Here is a 17,324-nt window from a genome sequence, read left to right on the forward strand (position 1 = left end):
ATTTGCTTGACCAACTATAATTATTATTTATCTTGCCACATATGAGTCAAAATAGTGTGTAATGTGGAGTTGATGTGGAGTTTTGCCAGTTCGCGCTTCGCGCCTCCTTTGACGCGGGCTAATAAACCGACAAAAAACGGGAACTAGGCGCGAAGGCGTGAACAATCTGCGAAATCGCCGTGATTCGCGCATGAGTGTGGAGGATCCTTAATGCCAAGTAATGCTGAGCCGTTCAGTCTCATTCTCACGAGCGCTTTCTTAACGCGCGTTAAAAAAGCTTTTGAATGCACAAATGGAAACATGTGTATTTATTTGTTTATTCACACGTTGGATTTTCATAAAGCGCTCGTGTGGAGAGCAAAGAGTAGTATCCCACGGTGGCTGCATTTTACATGAAATGTTTTTGGTTTCCCACCAAAAACATTTCATGTAAAATGCTGCCAAGACAAAACCATAAGGCTCGCACTGTCAAAAAGTTATCAGATCTTTTGTAGAGCCAAGCTTCTAACTCTACAGGACTACAGGCCCTAACCATGCCCTAACTTCACAAACTACACCTAGTCGAAATATGTGGCTTGGCCGTTTCGCTTTGGTTTCGCTACTGTCACTGTTATTTTGTATGTAACAAAACGGCCAAGCCACATATTTTAACTTAAAAAATCTTAAAAAAAACCGACAAAAAACGAGGAACAAGGCGCGAACGCGAGAATAATCTGCGAAATCGACGACACACTCGCGTTCGCGGCTTCGTGTGCACGAGTGTGGTTGACGCCGATTTCTTCCATCGATCGATTTGATCATCCCGTCTGGATTGACCTTTAACGACGCACGTGCCGCCCTGCCGCATCTGTACCAAATCTGTACATGCATCTGTACATGATCTGTACAGTTGGTCAGGGTCAAGCAAATCTTGTCAGTAAATATGAACAAAAAATACTATACTTGTCCTTTTCTTTTGGGTGCTGGTACTAGTGTAAGACAAAGATAGTATGATTCTCTCTGTCTATTTGTAATGAGACAGTCCTTTGACAAACTATATCTCTGCTGCATGCAACATTATTCATTTTGTATTTTTAAATTATGGTAACATTTACAAGAAACACCAAACATCTGCCATTGCCGCCATTTTTACTTTTTTTGTGGACTGAAAATTTCATTTTAATAATTAATTAATGGTCGTTGTTTTGAGATTATAACAAATTCCTACGTTGCTTTTTAGTGCTCAACGTATAACGACACTGCTTTGGTAAGTAGATCGCTAATCTGTTTATATATTCAAGGTTTTACGCGTTGTGATTTTAACATGTATTGATCGATTATTTTCCAACCGGTATCATTTTTAATTTTGCAAGCATACTTATTCCTTTTTACCACACGAGCTGGTAAAGGCTCTCTTGATTATTCAAAAACTGATAAGAAAGTTGCATTTTATTCACATGTAAGGCAAAGTAATCAAATGCAAATTTTTAGTTGTTTTCTTATCTTTGCTGGTAGAATTGACTTTTAAATAATGATTTTTAATGATAAATATTTAATAACATTCATTTTGAATCGATTTGCTTTGATTTTGTTTGATATTTTACAGTTAGTATTTTCCTTGTATTGGTGTGGTGAAAAATTTTGTTTCACTCGGTGGCAAAGTTTGTTTAACCCTCGTGCCTTGAAACCCTCGCTACGCTCAAGATTCCGCTTTTCGAACCATTTTGTTCCATTTTGGTATCTTTTGTTTGCTCCGGTATCAATTGGTTACACACAAGAGGTTAAACAACAACTTTGCCCCCTTGTAAAACAAATAACTATTGTCTTAGTTCGTATCAAGCTTGTGAGTGTCATTGATACACACTTATACAGCATCAACAGTTTTACCCAGCTGCTACAAGTATTCCACGTGTAATACTAGTTAGTATATGAGTTCCATACTACTGTGATACTGGGGTGCTCCACAGGTTGAAAAACAACCAATTTTGGCAATCAAATTAACAAATATTGTTTTTTGGGCTTCAATTCATTAATTATATATTGCATTTTATATTTATCGAATGAACCTTTTTTTTTTTTTTAAATCTGGTTTTTATGGAGGCTTTGGACACTCTAGGTGAACATGTCAGCCTCATGGGTGCTATCATAGTTCCCTACTCAAGGGAGAGGTCAATAAAGTGGTAAACACTGATTGCTTTGTCCGATATAGGTTCTGCCAACCAACAATTGATCTGTCCATTGTGCATGGAGCCCAGACTACCAAAAATTCTTTTTCTCAAGTCCGAATTCCGGACGCATTCCAACAACACGTGAGACAAGTCATCAGTCTTCTGACAGTTTGCACACAGTGGTGACGATTTAACACCCATCATGCACAGAAATTTGTTTGTAGGGATGTGTCCGGACCGGACTCGGAAAGCTGAGACTAACACTTTTCTAGAGAGGTTAGCATAATCAAACCAGGGTATCCACAAGGGTCTATCTTGAATTGTTCTGTACCAGATTCCAACACCCCTTGATAAAGCTTGTTCTCCAAAATGGTATTCCCATTTCTGTAAACATCTTTTTTTAATTCTGGGAATTACTTCACTTGAATGAACCTTGTAATTATTGTTAATGTAACCTATCAGATAGGTCTCCAACTATTATTGTGTTTCTGTTGACACCTCAATGCTCTCTGAATTACATTTGTAATAGCTTCTGCCTGGGTCTATGTCTGCGTGGAATGATGATTATGATGATTGATTAAAACTATCCTATAATAATAATAAAAGTTCTTTATTTAGATAACCAAGATCCACATATTGTTAGTTACATATTTTATGTTTTACTTATAACTAAGGTTAGTAGGTTTATAATAAAACCTATATCCTTCCCCGGGCCTCTAACCATGCCCATACCAAATTTCATTTAAATTGGTTCAGTGGTTTAAGCATGACGAGACAGACAGGCAGAGTTACAATGCATTTATAATATGTATTAATTGTAGTAGGGATATTTTACAAATTTGGTACTCCTAAAACAGCTAAAGACATGTATAGTATTCACAGCTGTTATGCTCATACACACAGTTGAAAATGAAATGAAAATGTTATTTGGGTAACAGTTACTAGTATTGTCACTGTACTCACTGTATTTATTAAATTGTGGTATTTAGATACCATCCTTCAGATTCTAGATGAGGGATAAACAAAATTTATATTCATTTTAAAATATTAAGTCTATAAGTAACTGTGTTACAAAATCAAAAAAACTAATTTCTCTTACTTTGCATCAAGGTGTTTAGTGGTGGTATGATACTCTTTACCTAAACAGTATATCATTTATATTTTACATGGTATTGGTAATAAAGAACAGATGCAAAAACTACATAAATCTGTCATCCTTTAAAAAAAAAAAATTATAATAGGACTATATGTATATAGGAGGATAAGATATTACTTATAGGATATCCTTACACAAATTGACTAAGCCCCACAGTAAGTTCAAAAAGGCTTGTGTTGTGGGTACTCAGACAATGATATATATAATATACATGTACTTAAATACATAAAAAAACACCCATAACTCAGGCCTAAATATCTGTGTTCAGCACACAAATAAATGCCCTTACCGGGATTCAAACCCAGGACCATTGACTTCATAGGCAGGGTCACTACCATCTAGGCCAGACTAGTTGTCTCGAAATGTTTACAGATCACTGCTTATCAGATTGATTGTCTGTGTTGTAAAATACAGAAATGCACATCACATATTTTGCATCTGAGGTTTTTCATCTATGGACCATTTAAATTTACCATCTGTCTACATTTTACTAAAATAAATATAAGGTTTGAACACTTTGAACATGCTTGTAAGGGTCCTGCAATAAAATTAGGCTTCATAATCCATTAATTCTCTGATTTTGACACATAACCTTAACTGATACCAATAAAGTTTTTGATTTGGCTTTATAAAGCAATAAAATATGTATGCCATATTTTATAAAATACCCATAGATTTTTAAACTACCAGACCGTTTTTAGGGTTCCGTACCTAAAGGGTAAAAACGGGACCCTATTACTAAGACTCTACGGTCTGTCTGTCTGTCCGTAGTAATGGTACGGAACCCTACGTGCGCGAGTCCGACTCGCACTTGGTCGGTTTTTGTGGTATAGTCAGCATCAATAGTAACGGATGAAACAACGCGCTAAAAATACCTGCCACCCTGAAATACTTTTCCAAATAGAGATAAATCTCTACATTTAACAATACTATTACTTATTCTGTGATTTAACGTACAAAAGTATCTATTAATAGTTATTTACGATACAAGTGCGGAAAAGAGGAAATTCGAAACGAGTGGCGATAAATTAAAACACGACCGCAGGCAGTGTTTTAAATCGAAACGAGTTGCGAAATACCTATTCGCACGTCTATCGTACAACGTTTTACAGTACATATGGCCGTTTAAACTCTCGACATATGCATGAAAAGTGCTCTTTTACGCACTAGTGCGAGAAAGTAGCACCATATGTACTGTAAAACATATAGAGACTTTTCTCTTTTTGTTATGATCGCATAGCCTGATCCACTATTTCTGATGCTGACTGAACCTATAGTCAACACAATTAAGATAAGATTGACTTTTTGAGCAATAGAAGGGGTGCCCGCAATAAGTAGGATTACCTATATCAAATTATATCCACAATATTCTGACTACTTAACTTCTGAACAGCGATTTCCTGTTACATGTCATATAGAATTTGTCAAAATGACGCTTACCTATCCAAAATATGACTTGAACAAAGAAATACTTGCAACTAAGAGAACATGATTAAGTTACGTCAGATGATGTTGCAATTTTCTTCATTCTGGATCTTTGCAAAGTAACATAAGTCGAGAAGGGATGAAAATCGTAAGCATTAACTGAGGTTAGGTACTTTAATTTGTGGAATAACATTAACATTTTTAACTAAAAGTCATTGGTTTCTTAATGCAAACTTGAGAATTTAATGATGTGTTTGGTAACCTTACAGAAATACATTGTACCTAAACACTTTCGAATACAAATTCCTTATGGTTTAGATAGATAGATAGTAGAAGAGTTGTCAGAAAGAGTGCAAGTGCGAATTTGGAAAGTACCTATAGGATGTATTAAATTCTCTTAACTTGCTGCTTCCAAGAAACTTTTTTGCTTTAACACATGGGTCGTTACTTCGGTGACAAATCAACGCAATCCCATCGAGTTTGGGGGGGAATTGGAAGTGCTCAATAAGTAGTTATTAGTTAAGAAAGTCCCTAAAAAAGGTTGTATCATAAACAATATTTTACACAAACACCTCTTCTTCGATGTTGTTAACGGTTAAACTAGGCCGGTCTTACAAATTGTTCAATGCAGATTAAATAAATAAAAAAATCAGATAAAATGTATTCAGTAACATAAAGTGACATTTCAATATCCGTGCTGGTGCCTCTTTTAGGGTTCCGTACCCAAAGGGTAAAAACGGGACCCTATTTTTTAATAAGACTCCTCTGTCCGTCTGTCTGTCACCAGCTAGACAGTTGAAATTTTCACAAATGCTGTATTTCTGTTGCCGCTATTACAACAAATACTAAAAAGTACGGAACCCTCGGTGGGCGGGTTCGACTCGCACTTGTCCGGGTTTGTTATATAGATATGTATATCTAATTTTTTTATGAGAACCGTTGTTTGTTTGAATAAATCTAACTCGTGCTTAATAGTAAAAGGGAGGGGTACGCCAAGGTCGACCAGTAAGTAAATAAGGAAATCTAAGTATTTCTACTTAACCCTCTCCGCCATAAAAATCGCCTGCATAACATTTTTCGTATTTAGCTCTTAATTAATGACTCTTTCCCTCGCCTTTAATGTAGCTGGGTTTAGATCGGCAATCCATCACGAAGGCAAACAGCTATGAAATCTCTCCGCTGATCTATCATTCGGCATAAAATGGTATGATTCTTCGGGAGGCAGAAATATTGTATGATTATAGAGATTCTGCTTTGTCTTGTATTCGAAGACATTACATAACCCCCTAAGCCGAAATGGCAAAAAAAATTGTTGATTCATATAGAAATCGTCGAAATTTAATCAAGTCGAATAAATAAGAACAAATTAAATTAGTTTCTTATGAAAATATTTTAATTTGTGGTTTTTACAAGTAGTCACACTACTATTTAAACTATAAACGAAATAAATATCATAAGGGGTGTACCGAAAAAAAAACTGTAAATTTCAAACGGCTGTAATTTTATTTCCAAGCAAGATGACGACAGCTTTCTAACCGCAGTTAAAAGTCCTATTATTAAATGGTAGCTAAAAAATGAATTTTATTTGCAGAAAAAGGGTACAATAAATGTCTTAAAATAAACCTACGAAAAAGTAAAACTAAATGACAGCAAATACAAAATTACCCCCCACTCTGATTATCCCCCGGACCAAATGTGCCAAAAATACTGGCGGCATTACCTCGCTGAATGGCTAGGGATATCTTTTGGACAAGGAAAGAACCAGAGCGAGGGTCGCCCGCCCCTTTCCCTTAAGCGTCGCCCTATATCCTTAATAAAGGCTTTGGCCTCGGCACACCAAGGCCCCGCCGTCTCGACGGCAACCGGGACAAAATCGTACATCTGTTCAAGGTTCGCGTACTTGCTGTGCTTGAACCTAGCAGCACTTTCAGCCGCTGCACCTGTCTTGTTCACAGTGCGCGCGAGATGAGTGGGAGCAAAAGTACTCGCACATGTGGCATCCCAAAGTAAGCTGCGGCCCTTCGCCCAAGGAACAAGCGTAAGGCCGTCCGGTCTCTTACCGTCCAAACGACTTAGACCCTGGGGCTCCATGTTGCATGGGACGTTAAATTATTAAATTATATATTCCAATTCCAAATGGCAAGAAAATTTTCCACATCCTCCATGCTTGCTTTCGATACACTTAAAATTACCTTGAAGTTTCATGCATTTCATAATATAAATAAATAATTTTTACGTTGTCTCTTGAACAGAGGTCTCGAAGCGGCGGACCTCTAGGAACAAGTGACCCTAGGACCATCAGAAAGATTGTTAGGTAATATAATTTGCGCCCGCCCCCGAATGCCGTCATATTTATCGTGAAAATTGGGGTACATATGCGGCTTAAGTGAAACGAACTATAAAGAAACATAGTATATAGATTCGTACAAAAGTTAGGATAGCTAAAGTAACCGAAAATTTGCTTTATTAATTTCTGCGCCAAGTCGAAAATCATACAATTTCCTTGTACAAAAAGTCGCATTTTGTAATAGACGATGAGCAAAGTAAGACCACCATGCGTCCTGCAGTTCCGTTCTCTCGACTATTCATGGGCTCAAATCAAGAGTGTATTAAAAGAGAAGGATAAAACAGCCAAAAAACTTTAACAACTCCAGCAGGTTGGGATGGTGCAGGCAAATATGAAAAACAGCTCCGGGAAAAGCTGCCACTGAATGCGCTAGGAAAAAGCTTCTTATCACTCATATTTAAATTAAAAATAGCTTCATATTCTAGTAATCCTAAATTCCAAAAATCCTTATCAATTGCATCCTTCCTCCTTCCTTATATAATATAATATTTTCCATTCAATAATACAAAGAAAAAAGAAAGTAGATTTCTTACGCAGTATGAACTGTTGGAAGGTCTAAAGAGATCTAAAGAGTCTAGAGAGAAAATCGATCTGAATATTATTTCTCTTTTCTCGGATTTTCTGTTTAGGTTAGGCTAAGCATTATTCTACATATTACGGTAATCGGTTAGCAATTTTAAGTTTCAATAACTCATCAGTCTATGGGGACATTAAATAGAAGCACGTTATTTATTCTTTCGCGTGCGTGCAAGAGACTTATGGCTGCTTTTACGGTGTCGCCATTTAATTTGAACGTAGGTACATGCGATATACTACATGGTCATTACATGTTGGCTATTGGAGAAAACGGGGAATGTAATTGTCGCCTCATCCCTCAGTGCCACCACACTGGTAAGGCAGGGCGGGGCCGATAGCCACCGGAATCGAAAGTAGAACGTAATAATTATCGGTGGTGGGCGCAGGGGGCTGGCCGGTGGTGGCCGTTCCCGCGGCTCGACCGTCAACAAACCGTCGCGCGGCAACTGCTCATGACATATGCATGAGAGCGGCACGGACGATGCTACCGCTTAAATATACAAGGACCGACGGGGAAATTACCAGAGAGGCAAATACATACAAGATGTCTCCCGCCCGGCTTCGCCGTTGTAGCGTGCCGCACGCCCGCGGGCTCTCCAATTACACTCACGAAACGTCCGATGCCTTTCTACTATTCTCGACTATTTTTACCGCCTAACCACCGCGGTCTCTTCATAAGTCATGAAGACAACCCCATTATAAAGTTAAATGCATCATTGTAAATTCCTTTTGCCTTCATTGGCTATCACGCAAATCTTTAACGCTGAATACTCGATTTCATTGTACACAAAGAACACATATTTATTTTTACTAAACACATCAATTTCCTTAAGGCGCTAGTCGCTAATTTTGGCCGTAAACTCTTACTTTCTAGAGTATATATCTGCTTAACGGTTCAACAAAAAAATATGAAAAATAGTACATTTTACAACTAGTGTAAAAAGACATTTCACACGTGTTGTAAACGACGTCTTTTAATACAATTGCGAAAAAATAATAAATTAATATATCATTAGTAGAATCATACCACCAAACCAAACCAAAACCAAAAGTACCTATACAGCTAAGATACGCGAGCTGCTGCAGCCCGCGATACCTTCATACTCGTGCGCGCCCCGGCCGCGGCCGCCGCGGGCCCGGCGCGGGTTGGTCAACGACACCTCCTCATAACTCATGAGGCCCTGGTACCTGCTCCGCGCTAAATTCAATTTTAACTGCGTTTCGAAAGTATAGTTTGGAACTAAAAAGTAAAAAGCACTAGTTCGAGAAATTGAGCTTCTCGCACGCTACGCAGCCACAAAAAGTACCACTTTTTGAGCAACTGTATTAAAAAATAGTAGATTGTTAACCAAGGGACGAAAGGCACTCATTTCTGCCGAGGTATTTTGGCGCTCGAATGCAGTGAGAGCGCCAATAGTCCGAGGCAGAAATGATGCCTTTCACCCGAGTTAAACACTCTACTTTTCATTTCGAATACGAGGAAAGTAAAATGCATGTATTTTTTTTAAAACATGACTAAGTATACATTTTTATAGTATTTCTTGAGGGTACTTTCAATTAACAATTCAGACAAAAGTATCGTTATTTATGGAATGGAGAGTCAAATATCAAAATGAAAAATTTATTACAAATCCATTTAAACTCAAATTTCAATTGCGTATCGTAAAAAAATTAAAAAAGTCGTACTTCGAACGTAAAATGCTCTAGTGCAGACACGTATCATTTTCTGCGCACTTGCTTTTAGAACAACAATGACCCTCTTTCAGAGCATGAGAAATGAAATAGTTATTTACGATACAAGTGCGGACAAGAGGAAATTCGAAACGAGTGGCGATAAATTAAAACACGACCGCAGGGAGTGTTTTAAATCGACACGAGTTGCGAATTACCTTTTCGCACGTGTATCGTACAACGTTTTACAGTACATATGGCCCTTTAAACTTTCGACATATGCACGAAAAGTGCTATTTGACGCACTAGTGCGAGAAAGTAGCACCATATGTACTGTAAAATATATTAATCTCCATTTTATGTACAATATTCCTAACGTTTACTTCTTCCCTGTGATTTATAGTTTCTCCATAAAAGGAACATTACGACAGGTCGTTTTGCGACTAACTTTGCTTATATCTCCTAAACGGTTTATTCGATTAAAGTTATTTTTAACCCAAAATAAATGTTTTAACACACACTACAAATGCAACGTTTCATAATGTTAAAAAAATTTTTTTTTTTAAAGAAATCGAATATTATTCAACATTTCGTGCGTATGCAGCTCGAAAAAAGCGTGGCCGGCAGTCGTGTGCTAGCTTTGAGACGAGGAGGCTGTGTCGCTCGTCGCTCCGTGCCTTCCTTGTACTCTGTATGCTTGTGCTGAGCCCAAGGGAGTTATTGTGGCCAAAGACTAAATAACTGCAGAAAGTTGATTTGGTTCTGACGCGCTTTAGCGCGCCTAACACGGTGTTTCGCAGCCTATTATAACGAAAATAATGACAATATTTCAACGTATGTTTGAGAAAGCTTCATTTGAAATATTGAAATAAAAGTTTTCTAACATGCGCGGACATATTGCCATTTTTACGTTTTGAATAAAGTTCGATTCCTAACAAAACAATAATTAATAGATTAATATAGACTATCAATTTACGTTGTATATATTCATTTTTAAGTTTAATTGTTTTTAATTGTGTTGGGAGATTGGGTAATCTCCAATTGATTGGTGGTGGTTGATGATGAAAACGAACAGTGACAAGTAAGAGTCAATTGATATTCTTTTATAAGCTAATCATAAATGAAAGTAGGCATAACCCAAATATAAACTAAAAATAAATCATGACCCTTACAATTGATAAAGCCGTTTAGTAAAAAGACCAAAACGGCCTGTCGTATTTTTTTTCTGGCGAACCTATAAATTAAGGCGAAAGGAAAAAATCAAACGTACTACTTACCACCGCAACGATAATACGAGTACCTATGCTATACCTAGTCGGCTCATAAGTTCTGTCATATACATAGTATCAAATAAAATCAAAAGTTTAAGTTTATTCCGTATAATTTGTACAGCGTTTGAAAGCTTATAAACTAGAGAATCTAAATGTATAACATTTATTCAAAATGACCGCCATAATTATCTACACAGGCTTGAAGTCTTCGTGGCCAGTCGTCAATGGATTCACGCACCACTTTCATGTCGATATTGGCCACTGCCGTAGCAAGAGATTTTTTCAGCGAGTCTAGATTTGCATGAGGTTTTGAGCACACCTTTTCCTCTAAATACTGCCATATTTTATAGTCTAAAGGATTAAGATCTGGGCTAGAGGAGGGCCAATCTTCATGCCGTATAAAGTCGATTTTATTGGAGGCGAGCCAGGCTTGTGTAGACTTTGCCTTATGGGCTGGAGCAGAGTCCTGCTGGAAAACCCAATGCTGGTTTAGAAACATCGTATGGGATAGTGGTTTCACAATATTAGTCAACACCGTGTCTTGGTACACTTTGGCACTAGTTTTTACTCCTTTATCACAAAAATGCATACTAGTGACGCCCGCATAAGAAACTCTCAGCCAAACCATCACAGATGAAGGGTGATGACCTCTTTGAATACGGGGAATGCTATTAGACGCTTCTTTACTATTGCGAGCGTACACTCTATCATTTTGTTTATTACAGTTTTCTTCTATGTCAAAAATTTTCTCGTCCGAAAACAGTATACAACGGTGCTTATTTTTAGCGTACTTCTTCAATAAAGCTTTAGATCTTTTAAGCCTTAAAGCTTTAAGCGACCATTGAGAAGATGGCCAGTTTTTCGTTTATAAGCACGAAGTCTCAGGTCTTGATTAAGCACTCTTTTCACCGTATTTTTGCTCAAACCCATCTGGAGGGCCATAACTTTTTGTTTCCTAGCGGGATTTCTGGCAATGCGTGCCCTAATTGCTTGTACAACCGCTGGAGTCCTAGCTGTACGCGGACGACCGCTTCTTTTCTTGTCATTTAAACTAGAGACCTCACTGTATCTTTCTATGGTACGATACACAAGTCTTAGAGAGAATTTTCAATTTTCAAGTAGCTTAAAAATTTTAGTCGGCGAGTGACCACAACGATATAGTGCAATTATTGCGGTACGGCTATCTTTAAGCGTCCACTCCATGTTGAAGAAAACAGAAAATTGCAAAATTATACTACTCAAATATTTAATAAAGATTCGAAATTCAAATGCAGAACGGTTTTTGTTTTAGGAGTTCCAAATTTAAATTTTAAAGGCCAGTGACAGAACTTATGAGACCCAAAACAAGAAAGGGCGCCAGATATTACTAAATGGTGGCTGCTTAAGGGGGAGAAAGCGGAGGAGTTTAGGAAGGAACTAGAAGAGTTGACTATTAACATGGAAGATGATGTGAATTTTATGTGGAAACAGATATCATCGGGAATAATGAAAGCGGCCAATAAAACCCTGGGCCGCACGAAACCGGGACAGAAAACACCTAAAGAGACTTGGTGGTGGAGTGCTACAGTGCAAACAGCGCTGCAAGAAAAGAAGGCGGCCTTTAAAATCTGGCAGTCCACCGGAACCCAGGAAAATAGAGACACTTATAAAGTGCTAAAAAAGATGGCAAAGAAAACGGTTTCCATTGCAAAAAGAGACGCAACAGGATCGTTGTACGCTACTCTTGAAAGTAGAGAAGGGCAAAAGGAGATATATAAGCTGGCCAAAACCCGAAACAAGGCATCACAAGACCCAATAAAGACAAGGGTTGTCAAAGGCGCTGACGGGACGCTTTTGTACAAGGATGACGAAATCCTGGCGGCGTGGTATACTTACTATAACCAACTTCTCAATACAACAACAAGAATTGTTGACCTTCCAGTGGTCGAGAGAAATCTCGGGGTCGTCCCACCGATATCACCTCAGGAAGTTAAAACGGCGCTACGAAAAATGTCTAACAAGAAGTCCACGGGCCCTGATGGAATCCCCATTGAAGCCTGGAAATGCCTAGAGGAGAAGGGAATATATCTCCTTACCCATCTATTTCTAAAAGCTTGGGAAACTCCATGTATACCGGACGCATGGAGGATAAGCACCATCGTTCCCCTCTACAAGGGTAAGGGTAGTAGATATGAGTGCAACAATTATCGTGGAATAAAGTTGATGAGCCACACGATGAAGCTATATGAACGAGTGATCGACGCCCGGTTAAGAACAGAGAGCTCCTTATCTAAAAACCAATATGGCTTCGTCCCGGGGCTATCCACCATCGACCCTATGTTTGCCATAAACCTGGTTGCACAAGAATTCAGGGCTAAAAACACACCGCTTTTTATTGCTTTTCTAGACATGGAAAAGGCATTTGATCGTGTTCCTCGTCCGACAATCTGGTGGAGTCTTCGGAGGAAAAATATCCCAGAGAGGTACATTGATGTAATAGCTGACATGTACAGAAACGTAAAATCGGTCATCCGAACCACAGTGGGGCAAACCAAGCCAATAGCAGTTACCGAAGGGGTACACCAAGGTTCTGTGCTAAGTCCATACCTCTTCTGCCTGGTGATGGATGCACTCACTGAACATGCCCAAACCAAAGCACCATGGACATTTATTTACGCAGACGATGTAGCCATCTGCACAACATCCCGAGAAGAGTTAGAAGTAGCTCTCGGTGACTGGAAACGTCAGTTGAAGGCGGGGGGCCTGATGCTGAGCATCGCAAAATCCCAATACATGGTGTGTAATGAACCAAACCAGCCTGAAGACCCCCTCGTTATCGATGGACAGCAAGTCACTCGGTGTGACGAATACAAATATCTGGGTACCATGTTGCACACCTCAGGAAAATTGGAAATGAACTTGCAGCACCGGATCGCCGCTGCCTGGCTGAAATGGCGGGAAGTGACTGGCGTTACCTGTGATCGGAGGATGCCCGTGAAGCTTAAGGGCCTAGTATATAAGAGCATAATACGACCGGTTCTAACCTATGGGAGTGAAACATGGGCTATGACGCAGAGCCATGCCCGGTCCATCCAAGTCGCCGAAATGAAGATGCTTCGGTGGATGTGCGGAGTAACGAGGCTTGATAAGATACGCAACGAGCACGTTCGCGGTAGCCTCGGAGTACGTGATATCGCCGATAAGCTACAAGAGAGTCGACTGAGATGGTTTGGACACGTGAAAAGAAGACCTCCTGATTACATCGGGAATGTTGCTATGGATCTGAACATTGCTGGGTCCAGAGGAAGAGGAAGACCGAAGATGAGATGGGCAGATACCATAGCAAAAGACATGAGGGCCTGCGACGTTTCAGTAGACGACACGTCCGATCGTGCGAAGTGGAGAGAAAAGACAAGAAAAGCAGACCCCACAATCAGATGGGAATAATAATTGCTAAGGAGAGAGAGAGAGAGTGACAGAACTTATGAGCCGACTAGGTAATGTAATAGTTAGTTCGTATTTTACAAATGTTTTCTTGTTCAGATACGAATAGACCTTGCGTTTTGTGGAGGTGGTAAATTATTATAATGGTAAATAATACCTTTTTAATTCAGAAACTATATACTTACTTACTGTTAAGGTCTAGAGCGTATTTCTTCTAAATGGGTAAACAAAAAAAAATATGAAAAAAATATATAGGTATGAATCTTTATTTATTGTTCAACAATTGTAACATTTAATATTTTTCTTGAAATTTATAGTTTCATCGTAATAAAAATAATACAACGGGCCATTTTGCGGCTAACTTTGGTTATTTCTACTTAACGGCTAAATCAATTAAAATTATTTTTAAACTAACAATAATGTTTTAAGAGCTGACGGTCTTTTCACCGCGATAGAATCGGCCGACGATTTGTTTTATTAACAATATCATGTAAATTCTAAACTACCATCTGACAAAGTATAATGAAATGGGATGCGATGACTGAAAAGATTTTTTTACATGTTCATGTGACCAGCTGACCTTCCACCGAGATACAACCGGCTGACGATTTTTTTATTCACATTAGCATCTAAACTATCATCTGACAAAGTATCATACGGGAGGCGATGTCAATTTTTTTTTGCGTGTTTCGCTGGCTGCCATTCCTCAACCCACCAACGGAGCGGCAGCTGACGTCCGCGGGGGTTCATCATACATAGCCGTTAACCACTATAAATTTTAATCAGTCGATTTGACTTAGGTATTTATTTGTAAGAAACAGATAAAACATAAATTAACTAATTGAGGCTTGCAAAGCATAATGCATAAGGGAATATATTTTTATTATAATTTACGACCTCCACTAAACGCATGATCTACTCATATTCAAACGACAAAATATCTGCAAAAGATGCACAAATACGAGTATAGCGCCAACCGCGCGCCTCTAAGCTGTAGCTTATTCTTTGAACCTCGTTGTGGTAAATTCACGTACGATCGCAGTGAGCGGGGTGCGGGTACAGAGACGCTGAGACGCTCAAGGACACATCAGCGACTATCGTCTTAAAGAAGCGCTGTGGCCTAGCGGTAAGAGCGTGCGACTTTCAATCCGAAGGTCGCGGGTTGAAACCCCGGCTCGTACCAATGAGTTTTTCAGAACTTATGTACGAAATATCATTTGATATTTACTACCAGTCGCTTTTCGGTGAAGGAAAACATCGTGAGGAAACCGGACTGATCCTAACAAGGCCTCGTTCCCCCTCTGGGTTGGAAGGTCAGATGGCAGTCGCTTTTGAAAAACTAGTGCCTACGTCAATTCTTAGGATTAGTTGTCAAGAGGACCCCAGGCTCCAAGAAGCCGTGGCAAAATGCCGGGATAGCGCCAGGAAGAAAAAGACATCAATTTACTTATAACCCTTTTCCAGAGTACCGTCTTGCTTCTAAAATTCTATACTAAAATGACACAACCGGTGTGCGTCGCCTTCAGCAACCATGTGTAAGATGTTGTTAGATTTGTCTTAGCTGTTCCTTTAATTTTGCTTATTAAGATTTGATGACCGCGTGCCGTGCACTATGAACAGATTTAGCCAAACCTAGACAAATCGCCCTGAAATGACAGACTACGTACAGGTGGCTATCACCTCCTACCATCGCGCCCGCACCCGCACGCCGCACCGCAAAGAAGTTATGATCGATAGGAGCATCAAATATTAACGCACTCCGCCTGCCCATGAGGAAACGGAATAGATAACCGTTGTCTGAAAGGCCACAAGGGGCGAACTCCACCTCCAGTCAACTTCCCCTCTTTGCCTAATTGCATAACCACTTTCTTCAAATATACATAAGTACTCACAATTTTCAAATTCCAGAATTAAACTGATCAAGTATTTAGAAACACTTTCTTACCTTTCTTGATTAATGGGTACGTATATTTTATGTTCGTTTAATAAATTCAGCCGTAGGCTGGTAACGACGAGAGTCTAGTTAATCAAATCATACGTCCTGTTTATATTGCCATCGTTGGGTATTTTTCATACTATCAAGAATTAGGAAATTGATATCCTGCCTATAGGTAGGTACGTTTGCACGAAAAGTAATTTAAATGTATTACTGAATTCTGGATTCTTAAGTCACCGATCCCTAATTGTGTTTGCAATTAAACAATTTTTATATAACCACAATTAACCTAAACCTAAAGCTTGAACACGCTAAAACGTAGGCACACATTTTTGCTTATAATTTTAATCACGGGTGGCTTATTTTTATTTGTTAAGGCGCTAGTCGCAATAGTTGGCCGTAAACTCTTACTTTCTAGAGTATATATCTTCTTAACGGTTCGACAAAAAAATTATGAAAAAAATATATATGAATCTACATTTCATGTACAACATTCCTAACGTTTGACTTTTTCCCCGTCTTGTAGATTCTCCATAAAAGGAAACATTACGACAGGCCGTTTTGCGACTAACTTTGCTTATATCTCCTAAACGGTTTATTCGATTAAAGTTATTTTTAAACTAAAATAAATGTTTTAACAGGCACTACAAATGCAACGTTTCATAATGTTAAAAAAATTTTTTTTTAAAGAAATCGAATATTATTCAACATTTCGTGCGTATGTAGCTCGAAAACGGCGTGGCCGGCAGTCGTGTGCTAGCTTTGGAACGAGGAGGCTGTGTCGCTCGTCGGTCCGTGCCTTCCTTGTAATCTGTATGCTTGTGATGAGCCCAAGTGTAATGAAATTGGAGTTATTGTGGCCAAAGACTAAATAACTGCAGAAAGTTGATTTGGTTCAGACGCGCTTAACACGGTGTTTCGCAGCCTATTATTACGAAAATAATGACAATATTTCAACTTATGTTTGAGAAAGCTTCATTTGAAATATAAAAATAAAAATTTTCTAACATGCGCGGGCATATTGCCATTTTTACGTTTTTAATAAAGTTCGATTCCTAACAAAATAATAATTAATTGATTAATATATTTACGTTGTGTGTAGATATTTATTTTTAAGTAAATTTTTTTTAATGGTGTTGGGTGATTGGGTAATCTGCCATTGATTGGTGGTGCTTGATGATAAAAACGAACAGTGACAAGTAAGAGTCAATATTCTTTTATAAGCTAATCATAAAAGAAAGGAGGCATAATCCAAATAAAAACGATTTATAAATAATGACCCTTACAATTGATTAAGCCGTTTAGTAAAAATACCAAAACGGCCGGTCGTATTTTTTTGGCGAAACTATAAATTAAGGCGAAAGGAAAAAAT

At 38.6% G+C, this 17,324-nt stretch overlaps 1 protein-coding gene across 2 annotated transcripts in view; it reads left to right on the forward strand.

Moving 5' to 3' along the window:
- The first annotated feature begins 1,098 nt into the window (after positions 1-1,098).
- LOC134749525 (heterogeneous nuclear ribonucleoprotein K) overlaps positions 1,099-17,324 on the forward strand; it is a 61,798-nt gene continuing 45,572 nt past the window's right edge. For both annotated transcript variants that reach the window (XM_063684488.1, XM_063684487.1), the window contains exon 1: positions 1,099-1,246. The gene's annotated coding sequence lies outside the window, so the exon portion shown is untranslated. The remainder of the gene's footprint in view (positions 1,247-17,324) is intronic.

The sequence above is a fragment of the Cydia strobilella genome, chromosome 18, assembly GCF_947568885.1.
Source record: "Cydia strobilella chromosome 18, ilCydStro3.1, whole genome shotgun sequence".
NCBI lineage: Eukaryota > Metazoa > Arthropoda > Insecta > Lepidoptera > Tortricidae > Cydia > Cydia strobilella.